The sequence below is a fragment of the Sapajus apella genome, unplaced genomic scaffold (assembly GCF_009761245.1).
Source record: "Sapajus apella isolate SASKATOON/1434 unplaced genomic scaffold, GSC_monkey_1.0 scaffold18, whole genome shotgun sequence".
In the NCBI taxonomy this organism is placed as follows: domain Eukaryota; kingdom Metazoa; phylum Chordata; class Mammalia; order Primates; family Cebidae; genus Sapajus; species Sapajus apella.
In genome coordinates this window covers 23,032,386-23,057,685 of record NW_022436958.1, presented here as the reverse complement: position 1 = coordinate 23,057,685, position 25,300 = coordinate 23,032,386, and the positions used below count along the sequence as shown (strand labels likewise).

Here is a 25,300-nt window from a genome sequence, read left to right as displayed (position 1 = left end):
TCCAGCATGAGTGATAGAGTGAGACCTGTCTCAAAAGCAAAATAACAAAAAACTATTAGGATTTTTCCCTCTACTTCCCTACCCATCTCTGAAATAAAAAAGAAAAAAAGTGTTTCTCCTCCTCCCTAAACCTAAAACTTCATTTTTTAAAATTTATATTCACTTCTGCCTCCTCTAGAGGCTTGCTTCATTGATCTGCCAAAGACATATTCATTTTTGTTTCTCATGACTTATCCATTGTTATCTAAAGGATTGTCCTGGCTTGAAATAAAGTGATAAACAGAAGTACAAACAAAACCTTCACTTCTCTCAAGTGTTTGTATTAGCATATTAAAGATATATATCTATGTTAATGTAAGTAGCTTTACATCATTCATTTTAACTACTATATAGTATTTCATTATAAAAACATACTATGAGGCTGGGCGCGGTGGCTCACGCCTCTAATCCCAGCACTTTGGGAGGCCGAGGCAGGTGGATCACGAGGTCAAGAGATCGAGACCATCCTGGTCAACGTGGCGAAACCCCGTCTCTACTAAAAATACAAAAAATTAGCTGGGCATGGTGGCGTGTGCCTGTAATCCCAGCTACTCAGGAGGCTGAGGCAGGAGAATTGCCTGAACCCAGGAGGCGGAGGTTGCGGTGAGCCGAGATGGCGCCATTGCACTCCAGCCTGGGTAACAAGAGCGAAACTCAGTCTCAAAAAAAAAAATACTATGATATTTTTATTTATTCATTTTCCAATATTTTCAAGGTTTTACTCTGGACTGCAATTTACATTCATATATATGAATTTTTATTTGCATGTATTGGAAATTTTCTGGGTGAGATATCCAGAAGTAGAATTACTGTATTATGGGCTGCATCCAGGTTTGACTTTACTATGTATTGCCTAATTTCTTTCTATATAGGGTACCAATATATGTGAGGAATGCATAAAGGGTTTCCTCTCTACTTTTTTGGCATTTGCTTAATTTTTGTATTCCCACTTTCTGCATATAGAGCCTGCTTTGAAGTTCAATAAATTTTACTTCTACAATACAGTTTTTAAATTTCTTTCTCTAACCAGCCAAAAAGTAAAAAAAAAAAAAATTATTTATCTTTACTTTCATACATGAATAACTTTTATATTTATCTCCTCATTTGTCACTCTTCTGCCACACCTTAGTACAAAACCTCACTTTTGCCTAAATTATCTCAGGAGATCAAATATTGCAGTATCCTTATTGTATATTTCTTCCTGTTTCAATTCATCCTCCTTAAAACTGCTAGATCAATATTTCTAATGTGAGTAGTTTACCATTGTTTGCAGCATTAAATTTAAACACTTAGTGTGGTATTTAAGGTCATTTCCAATAAGGTCCTAATGTATATTTTCAGCCAAATAATTATCTCTCCCACTATTTTTTACATAGGCCCTAGGTACTAGCCAGATTATTATTACTTTACTGATTGATTGAGTAATTCAAACATTATATAATAACAAGCTCTTATGCTGCCCAGGTCAGGTTAAGTATTCCTTATCTGAAATGGTTGGGTCTAGAAGCATTTAGGAGTTCAGATTTTTTCCTATTTTGGAATATTTTCATATACATAATGAGATATCTTGGGAAGGGGACCCAGGTCTAAACACTAAATTTATTAGTTTCATATGCACCTTATGCACATAATCTGAAGGTAATTTTATATATTTTAAATAATTATGTGCAACACGTCAGATAAGGTCAGGTATGGAATTTTTCACTTGTGGCATCATGTTGATGCTCAAAAGTTTCAGATTGCTCTTCTGATTAGGGATGTTCAACCTGTGTATTAACTCTTGGGTGTTATAGGTACTACTGCTATAAAAGGAACAACTCGTGATTCCTGTTATTAGGGAACTTGGAAGTCACCTCAAGCTATTCTCAGAATACATCCAGTGCTTTTTAGCTTTTGATCCTTAGCGTATGTTCTCCTTCCCCTTGGGATGCCTCCACCTACCCATCTTTGTTATTCAAATTCCTATAATACTTTCCAAAGCATACTTCAGATGTCATTTTTTGATAAAGCTTTTTTCTGACATCCTCCGTTAATTTTGCTCTCAGAGTACTTTATACCTCTCTTATGGTATAAATGGTAGTATGTCCCATGTATTTATCTTTTTTCTTTTCTTTTTTTCGTCCCTCTGGATCAGTATTTATCTTTATTTTAGAGACAGGGTCTCTCTATATTGCTCTGGCTGGTCTGGAATTACTGGGCTCGAGCACTTCTTCTGTCTCAGTCTCCTTAGTATCTGGGACTACCACCATGTATTTATTTTATTCTTCCAAGACAATAAATAGAGTACTTTATGCATTCATCTGTATTACTAGCATTTAACATAATGCCTTGTATATGATAGGCCTACTGCTAATTAAAATAATTTAATTGAAGGTAACCTGAGTTATTTCTAACTTCACCGATTAGATTTATTTAAGAAAATACCAATTTTACTTAGAAAAATTATGTAATTTTAATCCAGTGTTCTTAATTTAAAATACTACAGAATAAACTTGAGAACTTGCTTCGATGAATAGCAAACTTTGTGATTAGTACAACAGCTTTTCCATTTGTTTTTAGACTCTTAAGTAATTTTCTTCTCTCAAGTCAGACTGTTCTCTGTAGAACCATGTGAATTGCTTCTCTTGAAATACCTTGGCATCTGCTAGGCACCTCCTCTACTCGCAAAAGCAGTTCTTAATTTTCTGCCATCCTGGGTTGGTTTGTTTGTTGTTTTGTTTTTGAGATGGGGTTGCGGTCCCTTGCCCAGGCTTTCATGTAGTGTTATGATCACAGCTTACTGCAGCCTTGATTTCCCAGCTCAAGCAATCCACCCTCTTAGCCTCCTGAGTAGCTGGGACCACAGGTGTGCACCACCATGCCTGGCTAATTTTTTAAATTGTTGTAGAGATGGAGTCTTGCTGTATTGCCCAGGCGGGTCACAAACTCCTGGCCTGAAGCCATCCTCCCACCTTGGTCTCCCAAAGTGTTGGGATTACAGGTATGAACCTGTAATCTCAGTGTGAGCCCATACTGGGCTTCTTTACAAATTTTATTTGAAGAAAGGCCCCTTCTGCTGAAACAATTTAAAATCTTGCTGGGTATAAATTATTGTTTTTTATATGTATTTAATATTTTCCAATATTTTATAGAAACATATTATTTCTGCCCCTTTATTCCTCATACTACCACAAATTTTAAATCAGTAGTCTGTATGAATGAGACTTTAGATGAATAAGCAAAAGGTAGATTGTGGACTTTGGGTACAACAAATAAATTATTCTCTGTGTATTCTGTCTTTTAATGTGGATTTTTAAGGAGTTATTAGAATGTCAGAAATTACTGAAATTGGTGTATAAATTGTTAGGTTCTCTGAAGCATTTTCTAGATCAGGGCTTCCTAAACTTTAATATACAGAAGATTCTGACTGAGTAAGTCTAGTCTGGGGCCTGAGTTTCTGCATTTCTCTTTCTCTCTTTCTTTCTTTCCTTTTTTTCCTTTCTTCCTTCCTTTCCTTTCTTTCCTTTCTTTCTTTCACAGGATCTTGCTCTGTCACCCAGGCTAGAGTGCAGTGGTACAGTCATAGCTCACTGTAACTTCAAACTCCTGGTCTGAAGTGATCTTTCCACCTGAGTGTCCTGAGTTGCTAAGACTATAGGTACCTGCCAATGTACCTGGCTAAATTTTAAAATTTTTTGTAGAGACCAGGTCTCACTGTTGCCCAGGGTGGCCTAGAACTCCTGGCCTCAAGTGATACTCCCAGCTCGGCCTCCTGAGTATCTGGGACTACAGGCACACACTACCACACCTTGCTAATTATTTTATTTTTTGTAGAGATGGGGTCTTGCTTTGTTGCGTAGGCTGGTGTTTAACTCCTGGTCTCAAGTGATTCTCCTGCCTTGGCTTCCCAAAAATGTTGGGATCACAGGTGTGAGCCACTGCACCTGGCCAAGATTCTGCATTTTTAACAAATAATTTCCATGTTGCTGGTCTGTGAACTTTGAGTAGCAATGAGCTAGATAACCTTCCAAACCTTATTACTGTGTTTCAGGATTTTTTTTTTTTTTTTTTTTTTGTGCTAGTGAAAGCAGGCTTTTGGTGTCACACAGATACTCATTTAAAGTGTCTGTTTCTCTACAGTCTGATGTATTTTTGATATTTTAATAGAAATTTCTGGATTTTTAAAGGAAAATCTGTTGTGTATAGATTGATTGATTTTTCTGTGTTTATGTGGTTTTTTGCTTAAAATCATCCTTCAAAGTTTTAAAAATAGCCTTGACAACTATTAGACTGTCAGTGGCAACTTTCAGAGTTTACATTTAATAAGGAATGTCTAATTGTTTATTTCTGACAAAATTGTAATTGATACTGCCTTTGGTTATTTTTGAAGGATATTGTTTGAAGTTAGACATTAAGGTAGTATAAAACTGTAATAGTAAACTTAATCTTTTGTTTGACCCTGGATGTTTCAGTTGGTATAACTACCGCTTTTTGTTGCTTTTGTTAAAGCTTTATTATTATGAATTAGTAGCAATTGTATACCAGAGATTAGCCTGTTACTTTATCTGTAGCACAGGTGAATTGGAAACCTAATTTGTGTAAGTGGACAACCAATAGTATAGTATAGATAGCTCTTTCTTTAGTTAAATAGTCTATATTCAAAAGGATATAAATTGATTCTGAGGGTACATTAATACTTATATTTTTTAAGATATATCACATTAAATGCTTTCATAGTCTTGTGCTTTTATTAAAAATTGTATCTAAATCATAAATCTTTAAGAAAGTTCCCAGCATTACTTATTTTTGACAAATATTAATTGGTAATCAACATTGGCAGACCATGATAGTAAAACATTTTGAGAGAAAAGTATTATTTTATTTTAAAAACTTTAGAAAAATTTTTATTCTAATGATTATATTAGCCCTACATTATTTCATTTAATAATTGTCAATAGTTGAAATTGCTGAAGAAATTACATTATTACAAAAGTGACTTTAAAATGTTTATTATTATTTTCCTATTAAATAAGTAAGCACTCACCTTGCAGTTAAAGTTTTCACATAGAATTTATGTAAAATATTGATAAAAAATTTTTTGGACCTGAGATCCAACAATTCTCTTTAGAAATAAACCTCCTTTGTTTCTTCTGGTAGCATCCATTGATTTCTTTTTTCTAAAGGTACACTAATAGTGCTGATAGAAGCAGAACAATTGGAATTTACATTAAAAATAAATGTGATGAATAAAAAGCAATACATGGTAATATAGAGCTGATTTTGCTTCACCCGTAAGTTCTAAAATCTAAAGGACAAAAATACTGAAAGGTCAAGAAAAAATGAAAGAAAGAACAAACGATGCAAAAAGAAAATGACACTGAGGTCTTGGTTTAATACATATGTATTTCAGGTTGATGGTTGATTTCATTAGCAAATCTCATTGTTATGCAATGTCTGTTCTTCTGCAGCAAAATGAATATTGTATTCTCACAGGCTCTGTGTATATCTATTATGTTGCAATAAATGAAAATACATCTGTATCTGTCTTTGGCTTACTCTTTCCATTTTGTTTTTAAAGAAAAGAAAGAAAATGGAATAACATTCCTTTCTTTTGTTGTTAAATTTGTTCGAAAACCATTTTGATTTGTATTATGGATATGTTTCCTACTTTTTTTCTTTGAAGTAAACAATTACAAGGTAGTTAATAAGGTAACCATGATAATTATCCTATAACTTTCTTAATGAATAGAATTAATCTTGACTTAAGTTGACAATATGAAATACTTAAGCATATGTTTTTTTTAACATTTTTAAATATTAGGAGTGGTTTTCCTTATTGCAAGAAAGTATTTTAACGAAGCATACATAGTATGCCAAATCTAAAGACTACTACCTTTTACAATAGCAAAATTATATATTGAGATTACTAAGATTTGAATTTTCATAAAATAGGAAGTTCAGAAATAAATTTCAGTGGCCATACATTGGAAGAATTCATTGAATGGTAATAAAGTATTATGCTGCATGAATTTTATGTAATGAGTTTAAATATGGACCAAAATGTATTGGATGACAATTGTCATTTAATCTTAGTCATTTTGAGGTTTGACTGTAGCTTACAAAATCTATTTGGTTTTTGGTAGTGTTCTCAAAAGTTGTCTCACAATTGAAATTATTTTGACAAGCTTGAAAGCAGAAAAACCCATGCTTTGATTAAATATGGGTTGATTGTATACCATGCAGAAATCACTGTGTGGTGAAAATTTGCCTTCTGGTTCAATTGATGCAGTCATAATAAATGTCTAAGTTATGTTGAACAAACATGAGCTGTTATAAATATAAAATACAGCAGTTTATTAATACATCATATTAAGTTTATTTGTACTTAGAGTATTTGCTACATGTTGAGCATTTTGTTATTCATGGTGGGTAATATAAAAGAAGGAATTTCAAGATCTAGTAAAGGAGATTCCCCAAATAATTATATAGTAATATATAGCTAAATTATGTGGAGAAAGGTTTTATGGGCCCTTCAAATAGAGCCTGAGAGAGAGCCATCCTGGAAGTGATGAGACCAAAACTGATAATGAGGTAGGAGAACAGATAGGAAACAACATAAGCATAATCTGGGAGGCAGGAGGACATACATTTAGGATCTTTGGGAAGCAGAAAACAGACCAACCCAGTAGTAAGGAAGATATGATTTGCTACAACCTATTTACCTGACATAAAAACCAGAATGCATCATTGTTATATTTTGTCAGTGTAGAGTCCAGATATTATACCATGGTAGCACGTGGGTTGACATCACTGACAGATCTTGTTTTTTCTTGTATAATAAAATAAGAGATAGGAAATTTCCTTTATATCAACTTCACTGTATTTCCCCTCCACCAGTAACAAAAAGTAAATGCTCTAAAAATATGCAAATATGAATCTAAATTAATGCCAACTGAATGTGAAGACAGAGTCAAATTTATCTACTATAGTTAGAAATACCAAACTGGGCAGGATCATGGAAGGAAGATCACCAATGAAAAGAGGAACTCTTCTTAGTTAAAAAGAAAGGTCTCTTTTAATTGTCTGGACCTACCTACCAATGTTTTATCTTTTGCCTGATCCTGGAACCCTGGTTATCCCATTTTATGTACTCATCTGGAATAAGAACCTGACTTTAGAAAATAGAATATGAATTTGGAATTTGAAAATGGAATTTAACATAAGATCCTGGGAATTGTTAGTGTTTGTTTAAAGATCCAGATAAGAATTGCAGAAGACTTCCTAGCAAGTGGCTTATTTTTGGGAATCTTTCATTATGTTATCACTCTGGCTCACACTAAGAAAACGTTATAAAGAAACCATGTGAAACTTATTTTAATTGCTGTAAAGATTCTATTGAGAAAACTATTGTGTGGTCCAGTGTTGCATTTTTGAAAATTATTTTTAAAACTACTCTCAATTCTAAGTACTAGAGAATGCTTTGGAGGTTGTAAATTACATCTTACAGAGAATGTGAATTTTGTAATTTGATCTTGTTTCCCACTTTACTTTGATTGCTAAGGAGCTGAACCACCCACATCATAGACTTGTGTAAGACCTTATGATAGGTGTTTCTTTGTTCCAGTTTTACCCTGTGTTCTCATCTTTCTTGTTTCCTCTTATTTTCTGTTTTTTCATATTAGTTTTAAAGACAGCATTCTGTTCTTCTACTCATAGTTTTGCAAGTCATCTTAAATTATGTTGGAATAAGATGGAATATAATAAGATGGGATATGTTTGCTGCACCTATTTATTGTAGCAGAAGGCAAACACATAAGAAGTAGAAAACTTTCCTCCTCCTCTTGTTTCTCCCTTTGCCTTCCCACTTCATTTTGCACATATTTCTTAATACGGAGGACTTATCTCTGTGGTTTCTTGGACTTTCCAGAAGGCAGGGGAATTAACTGTGAAGCTTTTTGTCTATGTAGCATTACTAGGTCCAGTTAAAGAATGCCTGAGAGGACAAGTAAGGCTGAAATATACCCAAGAGAAGGAAACGATATATTTTTCTCATTTGTCAGCTCTGAGCACAAGTTTTTTTCCAACTGGTATTTGTTCTTTACCTTTTGACTGAATTGTAAACTCATAATATCAAAACTTACTGAGTCTTGATAAAAGCCACCTTGAATGAAACCAAATGTCATATTTATTTGCTGTACCTCTTTATGTTTTCATTTCATCATGCTTTAAATTTGACACATAGGAAACTAAGATAGTCATAAAACATTGAAACAATTGAAATAATAATTTTCTTATTTAAAATCTTGTTTTGTTTTGGTGTATGAATTACATAGTTAAAAATACATATGTGGTAGGAATTACATCTTAAATTTTCTATAAAGGAAATAAGAACTGTGCTTTGCATTCCATGTGACTACTGTGATATTTAAATTATTAATGTTAATGTGACCAAGAAATTCAGCTGGAAATGTTAACTTCATTGTCACAGAATTTGCTATTTCATGTGTCATTGTAGTAAAGATGGTGATTAGTGATGTTAGCAACTTGAATTAATGTGGTTCGATACTGAATACATACCCCTTGACATGACGTATTACGTATATGTAATAAGACCTGTTCTGAGATTCTATACCCTTGGCTCAGTCTTCTCTCCTGGGTGTTCTTTTTGTTATTTTATTATAATTCCATTTTGTTGTATTTTCTATTTCGGTACATTAGAACTTTATTTTGCAAACTGAATAGATACAAACTTAATTTAAGTAGTATAAATTTAATATGTTAACGTGATTATATGGTTGTAAAAGGGGTCTTAAGAGTTCTTTGCATTAAAATTAAAGCTTATTGTGTTCATAATAGTAGGACATAGATACATAGCCTTAGTAAATATAGAATTTTAAAGATAAATGCAAATTTTGTGGCTTTACAAAATTATCTAGATATTTTTAAAGCAGTAAATTAATGTATCACTTTGATGGAGCTGGGTTTTTTGTTTCATATCCATGATTAATTTAAGTCAGCCCTCATCAAACTATACTGGAAATTTCAGAGAGCAAAAAAAACAGCAATTTGGGGGAAAAAAAACTATGGGCAAAGAAACATAGTTTTCAAACTAACAATGTTTTAAAAAATGCTCACAGGTTAAATATTTTAAGTTTTTTTTTCTTTTTGAAATATGTGTTTAAAATAATGTAGAGAATAGTTTCCAATTATGTAAACTTTCTGATTCATAGGAATTTTTTTTCAAGGACTGACACATAAATTATAAAGCAGTCTTACTTTGCAGGAAGTTGCCCAAATAAAAAAATAGTCTTGTGCTTTGACCACAAAAACAATGAAGTTTGGTCCTTATTATAACTAAGAAATTTCTTTTATGTACTTTGTTATGGCAGCTGAAATTTAAAGACTTTTCTTTATATTTAGCAGGCTTTTAAAGCAGTTATTCTTACTTGTTTTTAAAAATCTTGTTAGCATTGCTTTGTTTTTATAGTTTATCTGCCAGAAGTGATTTTTGAAACATGCTTTTAAACAGTGCCAGTTTTCAAGCATTCCTATCATGTGAGTTTTTGCATGTGAGGAATAAACCCTTCTTTAAAAAGGAAGAACCTTTATTGTCTGTTTGACGTTAATAAAATTAAGAAAAGAACGATTACTTGAGACATCAACCTTACCTGGCTTAGTTTTATCACGTGAGCATTCACGTTTGCTGGTGATCTAAGTGCTCCACCTGCCTTTCAGTTTGTTTACCAGGAAATCAAGATGTGTAAACTGCAGGAAGTACTATTTGACCCTCTCCGACAGTATCTCATTACAATAATTGCTAATCTCTGAATAAGACAGCCATGTTTTGTGAGTAACTGAGAGAGAGAGAGAGGTTGTGTTAGGTAGATTTTAGGTGTTTCAACAAATAGAGCATTGTAAATGCTTACTTGGATTATGGTTTCATGTTAGCTTTTGATAAAAGACATATGCTGACCTTTGGGGTCAGCAAAGCTAGGACACAATAGTAGGTATTCTTTCATGCCTTTTAAGTGAAAAATATCACGGCTTGTTGTTTTGGAGTGCTGTCACTGCTCTGAATCGAAAGGATAATGGCTACTTCCTGATTAAACCCACTCTCCACAGTAAGCTGCTGTTAATGTTATACTCTGTCTTTTTCTCCTGTAAATGCAAGGGTATTTGGTGTTTTCTTTACTTTTTAACATTGTTTTTTTCATAGACAGATTTCTTCTAAATATATCCTGAGTTAAAGTTTACCATTAGAATAGAAACTACTGTTTAAGTTTGGAGGATTTTTTAAAATGAAAAAGTATTCCTGTTTGGTATCTTGAATCCAACCAGTTCATACACATACTATAAAGAAATTAGCTTTATTAAAGACATTGAAATGATAATGATATTAAGCTGCCACTTTTTTGGCACTCTAAGCAAAATTTTAAAAATAACTTATATAGTAAATAGATTAATTTTTTTCAGACTTTGGATAAACTCAAATTTTATCTTGATTTGATAAATGTCATAATTCTATTTACATATATTCTCAAAATATGTTGATAATTTTAATTATGAAATTAACTTATTCTTAAATTAGCAAAGAGATCCTTATGACATAAAAACAATGTTAAGTATTCAGAATATAAGAAGGGAATAATGAGCTTCTTATTCTTAGTTTTAATCCTAAATCTGGCCGTCACGCCATCTGTGGTCTTGGGACAATCATTTAAACTGCTTACCTCAGTTTTCTTGTCTACTGCCCGTGTGAGTGCTTAGGTAAAATTTGTATGTTTGTTTATTTCTTTATAGTGGTACAAACTACAAAGAAAATGAGTTTCACAAGTATTTTATAAAATGGAGAACTGACTCTGCACTTAGGAAAACATTAGCAGTAACAATAGACAGAAATAATTTTTTAAAATTTATGACTTTAAAAGAAACACCATTATATTGGCTCTTTAATTTGAAACAGCACTCTTAGTTTTGCTCAATCTTTAATATAATATTACCAAAGGAATATACGTAGGAATATACATATGTTGTTGGATACATGACTAAAATAGGAAGTAGAAAGCTTAAAGGTGATTTAATAAAGAATGACAAATATACTTAACATTATTTAACTTTTTCTCAAAAGTCTTATTTCTGAAAGTAAAATTGTTCAGAGTAGAGGGAAGAATGTATATATGTATATATTATGGACATATAAGTGTAGGTGATATACATAGTAAAATGTTTAATTTTTAAGCTGTAGTATTAGGTATGTTGATTATATAAAAAGAAAACCATAAGATTATGAAAAATTGAAAGTAGTTACTGAAGAATGTTATAGAACCTAACATCTAGGAATGTTAAAAATGGGATAATGTAAAAAGAATCCTACTTTTGTTGAAAGAATTAAGGTAATTTCTTTCACATAATGTTTATTGGGGTAATTTTAGGTAACTCAGTAATTTTGGATATAAATTACTGGCATTTTCTGAGGAGATTCTAAAGGTTAAGGTTTGTGAGTATTGTAACTTAGTCAAGTTATCGAAGTTATAATAGTGCCTCTATTTTAATTTGCAATAACAAGTAATTGATGTCATTTATTGAATGCTTACTATATGCAAACCTCTGGGCTAATTCTCTTGTCATTTAATATTCATGATAATCACATGAGGTGGAGGTACCATTATTCCATTTTATCAATGAGGAATTAATTGTAAAGAATTTAAATAATTTGATTAAGTTCCTTAGCTAGTAAATACCAGAGCCAGACTGAAAACACAAACACAATTCAGAATCCAGAACAGTCTCCAGTGTCATACCATTAACCATTGTGTTTATATTTTGGAGATAGTAAAGATGCTTACACATTTGATTTAGATGGTTTTATTGTATTCATTAATTTATCAAATATTATGGAGTACTTAAGTGTCAGGCATTTTAAGAAATTACAGGCAATAGCATTATAAAGCAATGTAAAATCCCTTGTCTCAAGAAGCTTGCAGTCTAATGGAAGAGGCAGAAAATTAATAGGCTAAACAGTACAATGTGATAACTGATAAAATATAGGTAAGTACAGGATGCTAAAGGTGATGCAAAGGAGAGATATCTAATGTATCATTTTATTTCCATATTTAATTTGCATTTTGGTGTGCTGTTTTGGGTACATGGGAAATATCAGTAAATAGAACTTTCAAAGGTCTCTGTTTTTGTGGCACATATAGTAAGAGTGGAGATAAATGATAAACAATGGAAGTCAGCTATGTGAACACCTTTGGGAAGTCGTCCAGGCAGAGGGCATGAGGAAGGAGCATGACTGGTTTGCTCAGGGAAATGAATGGTTGTCATTGTGAGTATGGTATGGAGAGAGAGAGAGTAAGAGGAAGTATTGTCAAAGGAAATGAGTGAGTGGGTTATTCATGTAGGGCCTCAGTGGGGACTTTGAGGAGCCACTCCAGGGTTTTCAGTATTTTTAAAAAGGATCACTCCAGTTGCTATGTTTAGAATAGACTGTATGTAAAGAGGCATGGACTCCCAGTTAGAAGGTTCTTAGAGTAATCTAAATGACAGAAGGTAGTGGCCTGGTAGCAGTTAAATTCTGGATGTTTTTAAGGTAAAACCAAAAAGATTTCCTGATGGGCTGAATGTAAGATTGAGGAAAGAGGAGAAAAGATGACTTTAAGGGTTTTGGCAGCTGGAAGGATGATGTGGCCATCAGCTGTGAGATAGGGAAGAATTTCAGGTGGAGAAGGCTTGGAATGAGGATGGAGAATCAGGACTTTGGCTTTGGATGTGGTAGACCAAAATGTTTATTAGATATGCAAGTGGAGATGTGAGAAGGCTTTCCAGAGTGGAACTACCCAAATTGAGATAGAAGAATGAATTGGACTTACATAGTCAAACAGGTAGTTTGTAGTGAAATTTGAGAGCATTTACTATATACTTGAATGAATCTTGGCATTATCTACTTTACATATTTACTAATGAAAGTAACGTCTAAACATCTAATAAGTAAAAATATTTAAAAAGTAATAATACTTCAAAGAACAAAATTATTCTGGGTAGTCAAGTTTTCAGAGTATTTCACTGACTGCTATTTTCATGAGTTGTATATTATCTGCTTTTATATATGTTGATCCTCACCATAGTACTGTAAGGTAAATAATATTTCTGTTTTACATTTAGAGAAACTGAGTATGAGGGAGATTAATACTGCCTATGGTCATTGATATATTAGGTGGTAGGCCTGGATTCAAATCCAGGTCTTTAGATTCCATTGAGCATGCTTCTTATTTTAAAAATGTATAATGTTAAAGTTAAAAATTTTTTGGACTTTTGTTTGAGGTCTCAAAGAGTTTTTGTTCTGTTTTGTTTTGTTTTTATGTTAGTCATCATTCTGTACTGTAACACAGTGATTCCCTTGGGACATAAGGTTTGTAGATTCTTGATCAAGGAATCAAGCCATTTGTTGTTGTTCTTTGAGTAACTACAGAGCTTTCATTACAGTTACCTATTATAGACACTCCCTCTACTCCTGATTCCCATCCCTGTGTATAGTGCTTAATAAGTGCTTAGAAAATTACAGCTGTTATTATCATCATCTTTTTCTTTCTATTATGCTGTGACCTTGGGAATCAACCCAAACTTTTTGGCATCATGTATAAATTATAAAACTTCAAAGATTAAGGGCACAGAGATGTTCTAAATAATGAAGAATGAGTTTTAATCCATACATTTTTATCAGCTTGGAGACCATCTTTATTTCCTTTCCTTTTTCAGCTGTTTTTTAGACAAGTGAATTTGCTAAATAGCTGTGTTTCTAATTGGAAGACCATTACTCTCTAAGATGCCAGTGGGTATTTTCATTGTAAAAGGGAATATAAGTTGTTCAAGTTCAGTAGGGAATAAAAATACATGCTTGTTCCTTGAAACTTACTTACTTTTGAGGTAAAAATGCCATTATTTTAAAATCTTAAACCTTTTGCCCTCTGGATCAAAATAGAAGTTATTTCATATAAGTTAATATTGTTTACATTTATGATGTTTTTAAAGATACTTAAGAGCAAGTAATTCAGAAAAATTGCATAGGCTGGGCGCGGTGGCTCACACCCGTAATCCCAGCACTTTGGGAGGCCGAGGCGGGTGGATCATGAGGTCAAGAGATCAAGACCATCCTGGTCAACATGGTGAAACCCCGTCTCTACTAAAAACACAAAAAATTAGCTGGGCATGGTGGCGCGTGCTTGTAATCCCAGCTACTCAGGAGGCTGAGGCAGTAGAATTGCCTGAACCCAGGAGGCAGAGGTTGCGGTGAGCCGAGATCGTGCCATTGCACTCCAGCCTGGGTAACAAGAGCAAAACTCTGACTCAAAAAAAAACAAAAACAGAAAAATTGCATAGAAATATCAGTTTTTTTAAAAAACCAGTTGTGGATTAAAATAGTATATGAATCTAAATGGTAATTTTAAGTATATACTGAGGGAATAGATAGAAAATTTACCTTGTCTATGTATTTCTGTTTTATAAATATATAACTTTACACTAAATCTGTTGTTTTGATACATTTCTCAAAATTTTATGCTATTTTTTCAAAGGAACAGAAATGATGTATTCATTCTTCCTATATCTTTCTCAAAAGCTTTTATTTTATTATCATAAAAACTTCTTTAAGTGTAACTTATTTTATGGTCACTGTAATCATTAAACAGGTTTTTTAAATAAACAAAAATGTTGGTTGACCCCTACAACATTCTTTATTTTAACTAAGTTACCTGTGTAATTTCATATTTTAATTAATTCTGTTTATGATTAGAATTATATTTCCTGAGTATTGCTACTTAGTCACGAAAATAGTACTGTATATGTTAAACGTTTGCATATCACTTATTTTTAAAATTTGTTTTATTGGACAATGTCTTTGATTCACTTGGGGAAAAAGAAATGACTGATCAGAAAAAATGTTCTGTTCGTAGTATTTTATTATTGCCTAGTTTTAAATAATTATACTGAACTAAACCTGTTATATCCTTTATAAATTGAAATGTCCAGAGACGCTTGGCGCAGTGGCTCATGCCTCTAATCCCAGCACTTGGGAGGCCAAGGCAGGTAGATCACCTGAGGTCAAGAGTTCGAGACAAGTCTGGCCAACATGGTGAAACCCTGTCTCTACTAAAAATACAAAAAGTAAGCCGGGTGTGGTGGTGGGTGCCTGTAATCCCAGCTACTCAAGAGACTGACTCAGGAGAATTGCTTGAACCTGGTAGGCGGAATTTGCAGTAAGCTGAGATCACACCATTGCCCTTCAGTCTGGGCAACAAGAGTAAAACTCCATCTCAAAAAGGAAAAAAAAAAAGAAATGTCCAGAGAATGAGTATTCTAATTAATTTTTTCCTGGAATAGTTTGCTTTAACGTTTATTATTAAAATTTAATGTTATTGGCCGGGCACGGTGGCTCAAGCCTGTAATCACAGCACTTTGGGAGGCCGAGGCGGGTGGATCACGAGGTCAAGAGATCGAGACCATCCTCCTCAACATGGTGAAACCCCGTCTCTACTAAAAATACAAAAAATTAGCTGGGCATGGTGGCGCATGCCTGTAATCCCAGCTGCTCAGGAGGCTGAGGCAGGAGAATTGCCTGAGCCCAGGAGGCGGAGGTTGCGGTGAGCCGAGATCGCGCCATTGCACTCCAGCCTGGGTAACAAGAGCGAAACTCCGTCTCAAAAAAAAAAAAAAAAAAAAAAAAAAAAAAAAAAAAAAAAAAATTTAATGTTATTTGTGCAAGTATAAAATTGAATTTTTTTTTTTGATAATTTGAAAACACGGAGAGCTACTGGGTCCTGATTTGACAGTCTGCACTACTACTAATCTAGTTTGGTAAATAAAGTACAAACAAATATTAAATGAGTCATGATTTGATAATTTGAGCAACTAATCTAGTTTTACAAGCAATGCATAATCAAATATTAAATGTGTTACAGTAATTAAAAAACACCAGAGCTGTCAAAAGGAGGATAAGATTAATTGCTCAATGAGTGATATGTAAGTAAAATACTATGAGTTGACAGTAAGAAAAGGGTCACTAGAATGACCTTTGAGGAAAAGGAACTAGAACACTGTCTTCGAGCACTGAAGAAGGACTTCAAACATTAATTTTTAAAATAGCTTTATTGAGATATAATTCACATACCATACAGTTCACCCATTTAAAGTATATAATTTAATGGCTTTTGATATATTACAGTTTTTACATTGCAGTAAAACATCTGTAACATAAAATTTGTCATTTTAACCATTTTTGTCTATATAACTCAATGACCTTAATTACATTCACAGTGCTTTGCAACCAATCATTACTGTCTATTTCCAAAATTTTTTCATCATTCCAAACAGAAACTACCATTAAGCAATAATACCTGCTGGTTGGATGCAGTGTCTCACGTCTGAATCCCAGCACTTTGGGAGGCTGAGGCGGGAGGATCACTTGAGACCAGGAATTCAAGACCAGCCTGGGCAATGTAGTGAGACCTCTTCTCTACAAAAATAAAATAAAATTAAAAAGCTGGGTATGGTGGCACACGCCTGTAGTCCCAGCTACTCAGACCTTGAGCCCAGGCTGCAGTAAACTATGACTGTACCACTGTACTCCAGCCTGAGTGATAGAGTGAGACCTGTCTCAAAAAAATTTTTAGAAATTAAAGCCATAACTACCCATTTCCCTCACCATCCCCCATCTCCTAGTAACCTTTAACCTACTTTCCATCTCTGCAAATTTTCTCCTTTTACATATTTTTCATAAGTGGAATTATATAATATTTGTCCTTTTTTGGGTTGGGCTTATCTCACTTTAGAATTTTCAAGGTTCATCCATGTTATAGCATGTAGCACAATTTCACTTCCTTTTATAGTTCAATTTTATAGGTATATGTATATATGTACATATATACATATATAAAATGTACTTATGTACATATATTTGTACATATATACAAATGTACATATATACATGTTTGTATATATAAATACATATATATTATGTAAATATATATATATCACATTTGTTCATTCATCTTTTGAGGGATATAGGTGTACAAGTATCTGTTCAAGTCTTTATTTTTAAATTTATATAGTAATTTTATGTTAACTTTTTGGAGGAACCACAGAACTGTTTTTCAGATAGCTGAATCAAGCATTGATTTTATTCTGTTACACTGTATGGTGAATGTAAAAGATTAGGCTGAATGAATACTGGCTTCAGCACATATGGAATATTTTTCTTAAAAGAGAGAAAAAAAAAAGCCATATGTGTTAGGGGTGAAAGCATGTGTATATGTAAACAGCCACCTCTTAAAGTGAATTTAAAAGAAAAATAATTAAGCCTTCTGGTTATATGTAACCTCAGGTTTGTAATATTTTCTAGAACATGGTCATTGAGTTTGAATTTCTTAGTCTCTAGGAACAATGTTATAAAAGGATGTTTCCACAAGCAATTAGAATTAATAGTGTATTTCTGCCTAGTTTTAAGATATCTATTTATTAATTGCCTTTTTTGCATTATAATATAAAATCACTCAATTATATCTGACTGGCAAGTATTTCCAATATATTATTTTTAGTCAATTTATTTTCTTTAATATATGTTAATATTTTATAAGTGAGAGAACTGTAGTCATTTCAGCATTTTCAAAATCACTCTTACTATATAAATTCTGGAATTTAATATAGATTAGGAGAACAATATTTACCTATCTTTTCAAAGATCAGTGAGGGACCACTAAGCCAAAAGGCAGGGCTTATTTCACTAGCTTGATAAGGTCATAGGACCCAGGAAATGGGGAGCAATATTAATATAGGTAAACTTTTTGACTTAATTACAGGTTTCCCTAAGAGGTATATATAATATCACAAACAGTAATGAATCACACTTGTGGATTCAATAAGGAAATAAATGGTAATAACTGATATAATGGGTCATCCTGATGAGAATATTATTTAGGACATCAGAGACTAATTTCTGAAAATAAAAGGAAGGCTACTTGTAAGTTTTCTTTAAATTTCTCATCGGGGGTATACATGAGAGTGTGTAATGCATAGGGAGATTGAAATAGCCAGCAGTTTTGAGGAAATTGACATGGATAGGTCATGGATTTTTTTTTTTTCTTTTTTGGCAAACCTCTGAGGCAATTTACCTTAACATGAATTTGAATCTTAAGTAGGAACTGGGAATGAGATTATAAGGTGTTTAAATCATTAACAAAGGTTAGACTTGGAGAAATCTTTCGGGAAATGTTTCCACACGGTTAAAAGCAAAATTTCAATAGTCTATACAGCATAGAATTGTAACAAACTGAATAACTTTGAATAACTTACTGAATACAAATTCAATAATTAGATAAATAGTTTAAATGATTTTAGTTTGACATTGCTGATCTGGCAAGAAAGTAAGGAGTCACTGTGACTAAAAATTAGAAAATAGAAAATTTAAAGAGGATAAGAAAATGTCAAAGCCAACTTTCATTTCAACCTGCTGAACTTATGATGGACGTTATCTATGAGGCTGGGTAATAGCCCGTATTCAAAATCAGATATATAGGCTGGGCACTGTTGCTCATGCCTGTAATCTCAGCACTTCAAGAGGCCAAGCGGGGGTGGATCACTTGAGGCCAAAAGTTCAAGACCAGCCTGGCCAACATGACGAAACCCTATCTCTGCTAAAAATACAAAAAATTAGCCGGGCATGGTGGCGCATGACTGTAATCCCAGCTAATCAGGAAGCTGAGGCACAAAATCACTTGAACCCAGGAGGCAGAGGTTGCAGTGAGCCAAGGTCATGCCGCTTGCACTCCAGCCTGGGTGACAGAGGGAGACTATGTCTAAATACATACATAATATACATAACATACATAAATCAGATATATAGTGCTATTACTTTTATTTCAAAACATCTCTACTTCCATTTTGAAACAATATGGTCTCTTTTGAACCTTACTTTTTAAAACTTTTAAGTCCCTTCTTTTTAAAAGTAACCGTACCTTTGTATAACTCTTACCTACTTTGTCCCTTATCATTTTCTTCTTTTAAAGTATTTTTGTTATTCAATTTAGATTACTTCTCATGGTGGGAAGACTGTAATGAATCCTAGATCTAATTTGATTTCTAGTATCTTAGTGCAATGATTGAAAAACACATCTAATTTTCCAAGTCATATTATCCCTTGTACACAAGTAGACACACATTGAAAAAAACTTAATGCCTTAGAACTTTTTGGAACTCTAGTATATGTGAAATTCAAATGAAATTTTTTAGGGAGACCACTGCTTTTCTCTTCAAAGAAACACCTTTCCAAGTCTTAGTTTTTACCTAAAACTTAGAATTAATATTCTTTCTAGATATAATTTTGTCGGCTATCTGATTAATTTTATTGCCATTTTTTGAGTCTGTTCTAGAGCTTGGTGCTTCTAAACTTTACATACTAAAATGAAAACAAAAGCTGATTTTTTCCAAGTCATATAGACTTGGATGTAAATATTTTAGTGTAAAGAATCTTCCCCTTTACTGGGTGTTGTAATGTTTCTATTGACTTTGAAAGACTTCCTTGTTCTATTAAAAAGATAGGATTAGAGTTAGTCTCTCTCTGTGTGTCTCTGACTTATTCTCCAAGTCTTCTACATCTATCAGTCATCCAAAGATGCCACTCCAGACCTTGTTGTGAGTAACCCTATTAAGTAGGATAGAGGAGTGTTTAAAGTATGTTGGTGGCTTAGACCTATCATGCAGATCTATTCTAGTATAACACTAAATGCAAATGAACTAAACAACTGAGGGGTATCTCTGCCTGTTGTCTTCCTAGGTTCCCCTTTTTTATCTTCCTTCCTTCTTTGCAAAATTGTTTAGATTTTTTTTTTAACCTCCTCAGTCTCATAGTTGTTTGAAGCCTAATTTTCATTACTAAATCAGCTGTTCTTCTGTTGCCTAATAAATTTTTTCTGGAGCATATTTCTTCAAGTTTTGTACTTCGCTTTAATGTATCAGGCTATATTTTACACAGGAAACCTCAAGTTTTTTTTTTCCTCAAAACCATTTAGCTATCTTTTGCACCCATCTAATCTCTCTTTGATGACCATCTAAGTATTTTTCAGAAGGTCTTGCTTTGTTATTATCCCAGACTTTATTTGGGGGCCCCATGAATCTAAAACTTACATAGTTTAGATAACTTAGTAGGAATACCATTACTTTTATGTTGACCTGTTCCACAAAGTCTTACACTTGATACTGAGCAAGAGATTTTTGTGTGAGTGATGGGGTATTCATCAGTCCCACCAGTAGTGCCAATTTTTGGACCTGTATTTCTTTGGATAGTTTATCTTGTTGTTAGATTCTCTCACTTGAATCACTCTTTCTCTTTTCCTTTCTCTTATCCTCCTCTCACTCTAGGATACAAATTACTGAGGGTGGAAAAGAACTCAGTACTCTCTATTATTTGTCTGTGACCCCAAAAAGGAAAGTTTTCAAGGTTAAAAATTGAGGAGAGGAGAATAAGACATTATGGTAATGGTATTTCCCTGGTTGGTCCTGTATTCTTATAGATACACAGTTTCTGAAAGGCAGGCCTTCTCTTCTAAGCTGTGGCTCAAGTATTCATAGTATTGTTCCTGAAGGTTTGCAGTTATTCTGGACTGGGCTGACCCTGTTCTTTGTGGAGTTACTGCCCAAGTACCAGGAGATATTCCTCCATCTAAGCACTTAATAGAAATCTACATTATCCCTTTCTGGAAGTTTTTCTTTTTTATTTCCTAATAAGTATCTATTTGTTCAAATCTGCTTATTAATCCTTCCTTAGATATGATGTTGAAACAGAATTTTGTGGATATTCATTTATCCTAGTGTAATACAGCATATTACAGCTCAGATCTCCTGGATAACTGAGGCAGTAGGTTCCATTGCTAGGCCCAGTTTCCCTCCTGTCATCCTGGCTCCCGCTAGATATGGGTTGGGTAGAGTGTCAAGAAGTGATAGGCCATGGTAAGAATTAACCTAGCAAGGGGATTCATGGGTAGAGAGACTTACCTAGGTAGTCACATGTCCGTGCAGAAACTCTTTTGGAGGGGTGGAGGTCCTGTTTTCCCTACCACTTTTTTGTATGCCTACTCTAGTTATAGCACACTTACCAGCCAGCCCATATGAGAAGGCTTTTTTTGGGAGGAGCAGAAGACTCTTGGAAAAGAGAGATCTGTGTTTCAGATTCTCTGTCATTGTTGTGACAGGAAGATAGCTGGGAGTTCTCCCAACTGTCCTTGACACCTCTCATCCTGAGTGCTTATCTGGACGTAGGGTAGATAGTTTATAATGCATTATACACTTAGCTTGCCAATGTGTAACTATTCAGAACCTGAATTATTCCAGTCTTTCATTGTCAGTATCAGGTTACAGAAGCTGCCTTTACACATATCTGCTGTTACTTGTATGAATTGTTCTCTTTCTATTTTCCTGCCTGGCTTTTGGGGCTTAAGATGATGATGAATTCTATATTCCTGCCTTCTTCTTATGGGACCTTTTTATCCAAGCTATCTGTATATTTTTATTATTCTTTATATTAGCAGATATTTTCCCATTCCCTTACATTAGCAGATATTTTCTTTCTTTTTAAATTTTTGTTTGTTTTAGTGAGTCTTACAGCATTTTTAACATGAAGTACTGGGTCAAAAAGGCAGTGAATGTTAGTTGATTATTATTTGCATTTGAACTTCAAAATTGTTATAATCCAGCAATATTGAAGCTTGAAAAAGCTCTATGGCAGAGATTTCCTGGAATCTCCTGGAGGGCTTCCCAACCTGTTAATGTTTACATCCCCAGCCCTAGAGATTCTGATATAATTGATGTGGAGATGGGCCTTGTCACAGGTTTATATATATTTAAGATCCCCCATGTGTTTCTAATAGGCAGCCAGTCTTGTGAATCATTACATTAAAGGAATTATGTGGTAAACTTGTTTATGAAGTTAAAAATTCATTTTACACTCAGAAAAATACTTGAAAAACTACTAGGTGAAGGCACTCAGCTGGACTTTTGTGAAATTACGTATACTTCTTTGCTTTGCTGTTTTCTATATTAAGATTTTTATTGGTCAAGTTTTCTCTAATATATGATCAGCTCCATTTTCAGTGGGCTTATTACTTTTATCTGAAGATATTGCGTAAGTCATTTTCATGTTATCCTTTGTCCATCAAGATTAAAATAAGTTGAGCATGATTATATAATAAATATGTAGCTTTATAAATTAAATTCTGTCATCTAAGGCAGATTGTGAACAATGATTTCTCTCTATACCTTTGTTTAAAATATAGCTTATATATACAGATTGAACTAGAGGACCAAATAAATTCATTTAAAACTTTGATAGCTAAAGGAATGTTCTAGACTTGTGTTTTCATGTATTTGTGTATAGTATTTCATATTTATCTAAAAATTATCTTACTGTGTAAGCTGAGTGGAACCCTATTTGCCTTTTATGAGACTCCAATATATGTCTTCATAGAGAAGGATGTATAATATGGGACTAATAAACCAAATGTGACTCAGTTGATCCCAAGATATTGATGTGTTTTTAGTTATATAAAATTAGCATACATAAATGAACTAGTGGTGCCTAACTCCCTGCCTTTAATAAATTTAAGAAGTTTGATAAAAATATGGAAAAGCAAAGGGCCGGGCGCGGTGGCTCAAGCCTGTAATCCCAGCACTTTGGGAGGCCGAGGCGGGTGGATCACGAGGTCAACAGATCGAGACCATCCTCGTCAACATGGTGAAACCCCGTCTCTACTAAAAAACTACAAAAAATGAGCTGGGCATGGTGGCGCGTGCCTGTAATCCCAGCTACTCAGGAGGCTGAGGCAGGAGAAGTGCCTGAACCCAGGAGGCGGAGGTTGCGGTGAGCTGAGATCGCGCCATTGCACTCCAGCCTGGGTAACAAGAGCGAAACTCTGTCTCAAAAAAAAAAAATATATATATGGAAAAGCAGAGTTTATTGGCACAAATAGATTTCTTAAATGGCAAGTTAAATTTTAAGGTTCAAGCTGGACAGATTGCCATGTACCTGTAGTCTCAACTATGCAGGAAGCTGAGGCAGGAGGATTGCTTGACGCCAGGAGTTAGAGGCTGAAGTACACTAGGATCTGCCTGTGAATAGCAACTGCACTCCAGCCTGGGCAACATGGTAAGACCTAGATCTCTTTAAAAAAATTTTTAGGATGTATACTTAGGGCCTTGTACTGTGAAGGAATTTATTTTCTCTGAGCATTGTCACAGAGGGTCTTCATTCTTCCACATAAAAAGTAAAAATATTATAATAAAGAGAAGGCCAAAACTATAAGGAAAAAAAAACACCCTCAAAAAACACTGGAGGCATCACTTCAAAGAGAACATCACAGGAGGCTCCCTAGCTTCAAAGTACAAGGCTACAATACTTGTGTACTTGTATGCTTGTATGCTACAAAGTTACAGTAACCAAAACAGCATGGTGCTGGTCTAAGAACAGACACAGAGACCAATAGAACAGAATAAAGAACTCAGAAATAGGCCAGGCGTGGTGGCTCACACCTGTAATCCCAGCACTTTGGGAGGCCCAGGTGGGTGGATCACAAGGTCAGGAGTTCGAGACCAGCCTGGCCAACATGATGAAACGCTGTCTCTAATAAAAATACAGAAAATTAGCTGAGTATGGTGATGTGCACCTGTAGTCCCAGCTACTTGGGAGACTGAGGCAGGAGAATCACTTGAACCCAGGAGGCAGATGTTGTAGCGAGCCAAGATCACGCCACTGCAATTCAGCCTGGGCGACACAGCAAGACTCTGCCTCAAAAAAGAAAAAAAAGAACTCAGAAATAAGATCACACACCCACAACCATCTGATCTTCAAAAAAACCTGGCAAAAGCAAGTGATGGAATATGACTCCTTATTTAATAAATGGCGCTGGGAGAGCTGACATAGACATATGCAGAAAATTGAATCAGGACCCCTTCCTTACACCGTATACAAGAATTAACTCAAGATGAATTAAAGACTTAAATGTAAAACCCAAAACTATAAAAACCCTACAAGAAAATCTAGTCAGTACCATTCAGGACATAGGCACAGGCAAAGATTTCATGACAAAAATGCCAAAAGCAATAGCAACAAAAGGAAAAACTGATAAATGGGATTTAATAAAAGCAAAGAGCTTCTGCACAACAAAAGAAACTGTCATCAGAGTGAACAGACAACCTACAGAATGGGAGAAAATGTTTGTAGTCTATCCATCTGACAAAGGTCTAATATCCAGAGTCTACAAGGAACTTAAACAAATTTATAAGAAAAAAACAAACCCATTAAAAAGTGGGCAGAGGACATGAACAGACACTTCTCAGAAGAAGACATACATGCGGCCAACAAACATGAAAAAAAGCTCAACATCACTGATTATTAGAGAAATGCAAATCAAAACCACGATTGGATAACTTCTCACACCAGTCACAATGGCTATTACTAAAAAGTCAAAAAGCAACAGATGCTGGTGAGGTGCAGGGAAAGAGGAATGCTTTAGCACTGTTGATAGCAGTGTAAATTAGTTCAACCATGTAGAAGACAGTGTGGTGATTCTTCAAAGATCTAGAAGCAGGAATACCATTTGACCCAGCAATCCCATTACTGAGTATATACCCAAAGGAATATAAGTCATTCTATTATAAAGATACATACACATGTATGTTCATTGCAGCACTATTTACAATAGCAAAGACATGGACTCAACCTAAATGCCCATCAACAATAAACTAGGTAAAGAAAATTTGGTATGTATACCATGGAATACTATGCAACCATAAAAAAGGAATGAGATCATGTCCTTTGCAGGGACATGGATGGAGTTGGAAACCATTATGCTGAGCATTCTAACACAAGAACAGAAAATCAAACATAGCATTTTCTCACGTATAAGTGGGAACTGAATAATGAAAACATGCGGACACAGGAGGGGAACTTCACACACTGGTGCATGTTAGAGTGGGGGTGGGGTGAGAGAGAGCATCAGGAAGAATAACTAATGGATGCTGGGCTTAATACCTAGGTGACAGGTTGATCTATGCAGCAAACCACCATGGCACATGTTTACCTATGTAACACCTGTGTATCCTGTACATGTACCCCTGAACTTGAAAATAGAAGAAAAAAATTATAATAATAAAGAGAAGGTGTAGCATGCCTCCTGGTAGGTATTTTGTTATGTATTTGGCCAGGAGAAAACAGAAAGAAAATATTTTCTTCAAACTTAAG

General features: G+C 34.2%; 1 protein-coding gene across 26 annotated transcripts in view; it reads left to right on the top strand.

Annotated features, from left to right (window-relative positions):
* The window catches only part of BAZ2B (bromodomain adjacent to zinc finger domain 2B), a 432,513-nt gene that overhangs the window by 204,543 nt on the left and 202,670 nt on the right, over window positions 1-25,300 (top strand). For 2 of the 26 annotated variants that reach the window (XM_032286288.1, XM_032286285.1), the window contains exon 1: window positions 3,909-10,139. The exons of the other annotated variants lie outside the window; for them this stretch is intronic. The gene's annotated coding sequence lies outside the window, so the exon portion shown is untranslated. Of the gene's footprint in view, window positions 1-3,908; window positions 10,140-25,300 lie in introns of those variants that run through there. 26 annotated transcript variants of the gene reach the window in all.